This window comes from Pelophylax lessonae, assembly GCF_965119305.1.
Source record: "Pelophylax lessonae genome assembly, chromosome: 3".
Classification (NCBI taxonomy): domain Eukaryota; kingdom Metazoa; phylum Chordata; class Amphibia; order Anura; family Ranidae; genus Pelophylax; species Pelophylax lessonae.
The window spans coordinates 553090341-553097612 of record NC_138770.1 but is presented as its reverse complement, the minus strand read 5'-3'; the positions used below and the strand labels follow the sequence as shown (position 1 = coordinate 553097612).

At 39.0% G+C, this 7272-nt stretch overlaps 1 protein-coding gene across 1 annotated transcript in view; it reads right to left on the bottom strand.

Annotated features, from left to right (window-relative positions):
• The window catches only part of HNRNPU (heterogeneous nuclear ribonucleoprotein U), a 458517-nt gene that overhangs the window by 335660 nt on the left and 115585 nt on the right, over positions 1 to 7272 (bottom strand). The gene's annotated exons all lie outside the window — the stretch shown is intronic.

Genomic DNA, 7272 nt, shown 5'->3' with positions numbered 1-7272 from the left:
TTTTTTTTTTTTTTTTCTACTAGCAAATATTTGTATGTTTTATTGCTACAACTACATCTGACAATAGTTGTTCAGTAACTCCTACCAACAAGTACTGTTCATTTTCTACTAAATCAGGGATTTTGCATGACATTTTACAGCTAGGGCTTGTATATATGTTTTTAATAGTTGTTTTTTTCCCCCTAATGATTTCTGTAGATTTACAGCTCGAATAGGGCAGTTATGACATACAAATGCAGTTTTGCTTCTGTTTTATGGGCCAGTTCACACCACATGCAGTCCAGTGTGTGTTGTTTTTTTTTTTTTGTTTTTTTTCTGCATCAAAAACGCATGGATAGTAGGTTATATGGTTTTCAATAGCATAGTTCACACCAGTGTGGTCAGTTCCAGTGCGTTCCAGAAAAAAAAAGCAGAACATTCTGTACGGAACTGTGCTGGATCACGGTAAAATGCACTGGAATACACATGCCCTTATTTAAAGTTAAGAAAAGAGGGCGGAAAATGCACTGGACTGCATCAAGAATGCTCTGGAGCGCATTAAAAACTCACATGCAAAACATCTGAAATGCATTCAGACTGCATTTTTATGGTGTGAACTGGCCCTTTATTATCCATGATATACTAGTAAATTAGGCACTAAGTTAGCTGGTTTGTATGCAAAATTAACTGCCAGGTCTAGCCAATATCGTGGAATTTTTGTTTTAAGTATTTTTTTGTCTCAGATGCTTACTAGAGTGCATGGGTTCCTTTAAGGCTGGACAAATTCAGAATACTTTAATAATCCCAAAGGGAAATTACTAAGATACAGTTGCATTCAACAAAGACAACACAAAAATCACAACAAAGAAAAACAATAAAATTACCAGTAATGGCAATTAATGCCACATAAAACTAAATTAATTCTGTACTGTATTCAACCACATACCATCCTATTGATACTACATATATAAAACGGATCGAGGGGAAAAAAAACCCATAAACTACCAACATGTAAATGTTACACCACTTTCTCTAACCTTACCCAAAAATCATTACACATAGGTAACCCAATACCAGCATAATATAAATAATACATAAAAATCTACATCATAACAGGATTAAATCTTCGCATCCAGCACTCACAGAGAAGAAGGACGGCAGCATTAACCTAGTCTAAAGTAAGACTGTCCTCCACAGTGAAAAGTTGAGCTAGCACTCCTTTGTACTGAGCCACAGGATTGTTTAAATTCAAGGAGCATTAGGAGCCTGTAGTAAGATACCCATGCTGCCTCCCTCTTTGTGTGTTAAAATGCAGAAACTGAAGGGGGAGAACATTTCCAATGATGAATGAAAAGGTTTACCAACTACTGGCCAGTCATCTGGAAATTGTTTTGGCAATTTTAAAGCTGGCTAATTAAAGTGGGTGTAGAAATTGATCAAAATTGTGTAGCACCGCCAAGGTTTCAATTGGCTATTTTCACAAACCTTCCAAATTGCCAAGGGTACAGCAGAAGGCTTATACGGTCTACACCAAAAAGCATATGTTTTCTGGCTCTTCCTAAAATAAATTTCTTTTAATAATGAACACTGATTTTGCAACACAATAAGCTGAGAAAAGCAACATTCACTAACTTGTGAGTTATGTATAGTGTTTAACCTCTAGGAACACAAATGTATACACTTCTAACAATGCAGCTATTTGTGTCCGCTATATCACCAAACCTGGAAGGCACATGCAATTATAATATAGTACTTGCCAATAAAACAGATAAACCTAATGTGCTCAAAGTATATGTAAAAAAAAAAAAAACATACAAAGTCTTTCAAAAGTTCTCATATAAAGTGCACCAAACTCCATTAATAAGGTGCTGAAGTGCTTTATGTAAACATGCTGTGAAGTGTGCCACACTCCCCTCTCGTATCCCCACTCACCAGAGAGAACGGACCCACAGAATTTCCGTCTGGGGGTCAACCAAACTTGTATCTGGTGTTGTGGCTATCAGGCCTCTTGGCATTAAGATCGGGTCTCACCAATAATACTCTAGGGTGGCTTTAATATCATCCAGGCTCAATCAAACTAAATGGTGCTCATAGTGAAGTACTGTAAAATGTAATGTTCATTTGCACAAAACGCAAAGCAACTTACCAAAATTTTAGATAAAAGCGGGCATAGACAATCATGAGGCTCTTCCGGGTTCGCCGTTATTCGGCTTGCGTTCCACAGAGGGCAAAAGTGACGTTGTTGGGTTTGACAAGACTTGTTTGTCCTTGATGATGCCCTGGAGGTGGGGAGAAACGGATTGACGTATTTCCGCTCCCGTCAAACCAACTATGTCATTTTCACCCTCTGTTGAACGTGCAGCAAACCCAGAAGAACCTCGTGATTGTCTATACCCGCTTTTATTTACAATTTTGTAAGTTGCTTAAAGATATTAAAGCTGCCCCAAAAGTGTTTTTGGGGAAACCCGATCTTAGAGGCCTGATATCCACAACACCAGATACAAGTTTGGTTGACCCCCAGACTGAAAATCTGTGGGTCCATTCCCTCTGGTGAGTGGGGATACGAGAGGGGAGTGTGGCACACTTCACAGCATGTTTACATGAAGCGCTTCACCTTATTAATGGAGTTTGGAGCACGTTGTATGAGAATTTTTGAAAGCCTTTGTATATGTTTTTTTACGTTCACTTTTTTTAACACGTTGTTTGTTTTATTGGCAAGTGCTGTGTTATTATATTTGTAATTTTTTGGAGGCGTAAAAGCACTGGGTGGACAGAAGCTGCAGACATTTTGGAATCACACATACATAGCGTGAGTATTTGTTTTCGTTGGAAGTGACATGGAGGGGGCAGAGCTTACAGCAAACAAAACTTTAGCGCATTTATGAATTGTCAGTAGTCCCTCTTCACTACCACAGCCAGGAGCTGTAACTGTGATATGAAAAGTAATTTCTGTGTCTATAGCTGCTTTGTGTACTAAGTGCAGGTTAGAAGACCTGATGCTTTCATATTTGAAATTGAGGGTGCTTAGTGTGATAGAATTAAGTCTTTAATCTTTATTACATATAGTGGAATGGAACCACCTAATTATTGCCATCTGATTTGAAGTGTTTTTCATATGAGCTTGTTTCTTCTTTTTTCCCCGGGGGAAAGCTTGGAAATGACATGCTTGTCAACAGAGAAGCTGACCATAGCATTTAATCAGGGCTGGGTAATGGTAGCAAATGTATGAAGGTAGACTTAAAGCGATACTAAAGTCAACTTTTTTCTTTGTTGTGTCTACTGCTGATATCAGTAATTACATAATATGCTGCTTTTCAAAAATTTATAACATTTTACTTTTCTTCTGCCTCAGATGGTCCCCCTCAGTGCAGTCTCTGCATTCCAAGGTTAGGATGGATACTTTCCCTTGTTGGGTTTTAAGGACCCACCATTGCATGTGTACTTCTGGGGATGCCAGTAATTGTCCTCACTAATAGTGTCCACACGAAGGGTAGGGGAGGAGATTGGCTCACACACTAGAAACTGGCTGGCAGGAAGGGAGAGACTTTTTTATTTTATTTTTTTAACTGCTGCACACTATCTTGTCTATTCTTTATCAGCCTCCTGCTTGTTGGAGCTATAAAAATAGAGGGAAGTAACCTCACAAAAGGGAAGCTGCAGCAAGGGACTAGGAGGCGCTACATTGATTTATGCCCATGTACTAGCCCTTTTGAAGAGAACTGATTATCCTGGTTTATACAAAGAAGCAGCAGAAGAAATCCCATGACTTCTAACTGAGCCAGCTAGACCAGCTCAAGGCATAGGTTGGAACAGTTGCAGGGCAGAGCTTCCAGAGCCTGCTGTTTCAGTAGCACACCACATCGGACACACAAGCAGGCAGCCACTGGGGACACACTTTTGCAAATGAGTTAATGCATTTTGTTCTAGCATTTTTGCAATCAAAAGCATGTGTAAATAATGAGGCTTACAGTTGTCCTTTTAAGTTGCCATTATATGGCTGCCAGATGATACAACAAATTAAACCATTCTTTGAGTTGTGGCATAAGCATGCAAGTTTGCAATGACCAAGCGTGCATCTTTTTATACTGAGCAAGACACCCTTTGGTACCAGAGTTACTTTGACGATAGCAGGGAAAGTCACCACTTGCAATTCGTTCTTTTGCTACGATTGATGAGCCCAGGGGTACTTGTGTTATCGCAGTGCCCATTGTTCTAAAGTATCTTTTTAAACTAGTTCATAATCTGCCTCAAATTTCTTTCCAGATGCAAGGCAGATGTAACCCCTCCTTTTGTTGTGTTTTCTGTAATAATGATATACCTTGATTAGAGGATAATGGGGCACAATTATTGCAGCAGGTGTACTACAGCAATGAGTGTTCCCAAAAGGTACAATATCTGCCTTGGTTGGGCTGACCATTAACCTGTAACACACAGAAAGGTGTGGGCCGGCCAGGTACAAAATCCATAAATATTCAAACCCTACAAAAAAATGTTTTTGAGCAGAATTTATTGGTACCAGATTGGAGATAAAAGTGTAAATATATATTTTTTTTTTATTAATATCTGTGTTTAGCTCTGAGGTTTTCTGGGCATAGGTTCCTACCTTACGATTCTCAGAATCCCAGAGGCCTTACTATACAAATTTAACTGCATCCTCTTACCATGTTTGGATGGCCTGTTACCTCTTGGTGATCAATGTGGTTTCTTTATGTAATGCTGTACCCCTCTGTGGATATTTTTTTATTTTTTTGGAAATGTACCGTGCAGTAAATTGGAACATATGTTACACACGTATACCGAGTCAATATTTTTCTACTCTGGTGCAATCCTCTACATTTTAAAAAAATCAATGTTTAAAACCTATTGGATCAAATGACCCTAAAAGAGTCACACATTGGTTCATATTATTGATGGACTTAAAACATTTTGTTCAAGTGGAAAGCCTAATGCTTTGCGTTACAAATTATAGCCACACAAATAGCAGCCCTTTATATGTTAAATGATGTAAGTGATGTGACGGCTTTCCATAACACGTATGGAAAGCCGTCAATCACTTACTACATGATTACCATAATCAAGGTATACAGGGCTGCAGCTTGTGTGGCTATAATCTGTATTGTAGGTATAGTTTTGTGAGGCTTTCCACCTGGAACTAAATGATTTACATGTATCAAAAATATGAGCCAATGTGTTAAACTTTTAGAGCCATTTGGTCCAATAGGTTTTTTAAACATTCATAATAAAAATTATATTTTAAACTTGCATCTCCATTCTGGTACTGATAAAGACCACTCAAAGTTCGTTGTAGTGACCTTTTGAATTGGTCAGATGCCACTCCTGGTCATTTTTACACCAAATATATGTAGCTATGGGGTCAACATTTGTAATTGGCTATATAGTCGCTGGTCTTTGAAACGTAGTGAGGGAGCTAATATTTTAGGTTTTCGTTTTTGAGAAATTGCAGTTCTTTTGATTTTCTGTGTAATTGGATGTTTGTACCTCACCAGTATAACCTCATCTATTTAATATTTTTTGCAGCATAAAAAAAAAATTGAGGAATTGATTTGGTTTTGACAGCTTTAGGGCTCTTTTATACTATGCAGGGTATTCACAGGTGAATGTGTACAGCGAGAAGCATCTAGAATTAGATCTACACCACAGTAAAATGAAAATTGTTGCAAGTAGTGTTCTGTTTTTTATTTTTTTTTATTCATGTTGTGTGAAGAAACTAAGCTAGGATGATTATATTTTTTGGTTGAGATGCAGTTGCATGCGCTTGTTCTGGACAGAGCCTTTAGTAGAATGTATTGTTTTGGATCAGATGTATATTTTTGTCTTATCCTGTATTTAAGCCTAGTACACACGGGCTGAATGTCAGATGGCATCGGCCACGTCAATAGAAACCGGCCGACATTAAGCTTGTGTGAACTGCAGCTGGTCCGGCAAATGTCTGCTGATCCGCTTCCAATCAGTGCTCTCAGCCAATGGCTGAGAGTGCTGACGGGAATAGGAATGTTGGAACACAATAGCATAGCAGGGGAGATCACTGTACTCAAAACAAATAGTACAGTGGCTCCTCCCTGAGCTATGTGGTTTTTTTTTTCCGTTCAGCCTGCGGGGTTAAATGGGGAAAAAAAAACTAGTAGTGTGTACTAGACTTTAGGCAGCCCAGCAGATTGAATGAAAAAAATATTCCAATCTTCCCATCCACACATTCAGTGTGGATAGGGGAATTTTTACCCACTGTGCTATTGTGTTCTGGGGGTGGGGAGACTTTCCCACTGTCGGAATACAATGATTAGTGCCAGCAGCTATAGCTTGCTGCACTGATCGATCAGGAAAGACCCAACAAGCTGGTTGTGTAGAAGTTGATTAGTAGATTGACTTCTGTAGATTGACTTCTGTACAGCCAGGGTGCCCATACATGGACCAATTTTCGGAGGGTCCCTGCTGAATTGGCCAACTTGTGATCCATGTATGACTGGCTTTACACTTTACCTGCCATCTGTTAAGGGCTATTATCGCTGTCAAAGTGTGGCAAGAACTATGGGGTTGATTTACTAAAGAGCATATTTTGCTTTTCAAAGTGAATTTTCACTTTCGTCTTGGCAAATAAGGTAACGTAAAGTGAAAATTCATAGCAAATTATATTCAGTTATGTACAGGGAAAAGGTAAAAAAAAATGTTTTTTCTTACATGTGATTGAAGTCTGAACAGCTCCCCCTTTTCACCAAGCTTTGTAAATGAGGTAAAGTTGTACTGACTTCAATCATGTTGTTGTATTTGTTTTTCTTGTACTTGATTTGGTACTCTTTGCAAGGAGACTTTTCTCCACGCTGACTAAGAGAAGTAAGAATTTGATTTGGAAGTAAGCATTCTCTGCGTTTAGTAAAGCAGAGTCTTTGTGTGGTGTTCATTTGACCCGTGACCCAAAGATCTTGTTGCAAGTATGCCTACTAATCCTCAAATAGTCTTCAGTGTGTTTTGGTACTTGTGGATCCTATGTCCACATCTGTTTCTTTGCTAAGCCCTTCAGCAGTCCAGTGCATTTCCCTCTACTGCCCAATGCCCAGCGTGGCCTTGAATTGTAGGTCAGGACTTTGTTCTGAGGTGGATGAGACTTATCTGGAATCAGGCCAGAAGTCTATGCCCTATATATAAAATTGGTTCAGTATGAAAGCGCTCCCCAGGACAACCAAAAGCTAGTTGAAAATGACAAAAAATACAGTCAGAAACCACAAGGTGCCTGCTTATCGGACTGGGTTTAGTTTGATCAGTCTTCCAGTGGCAGAC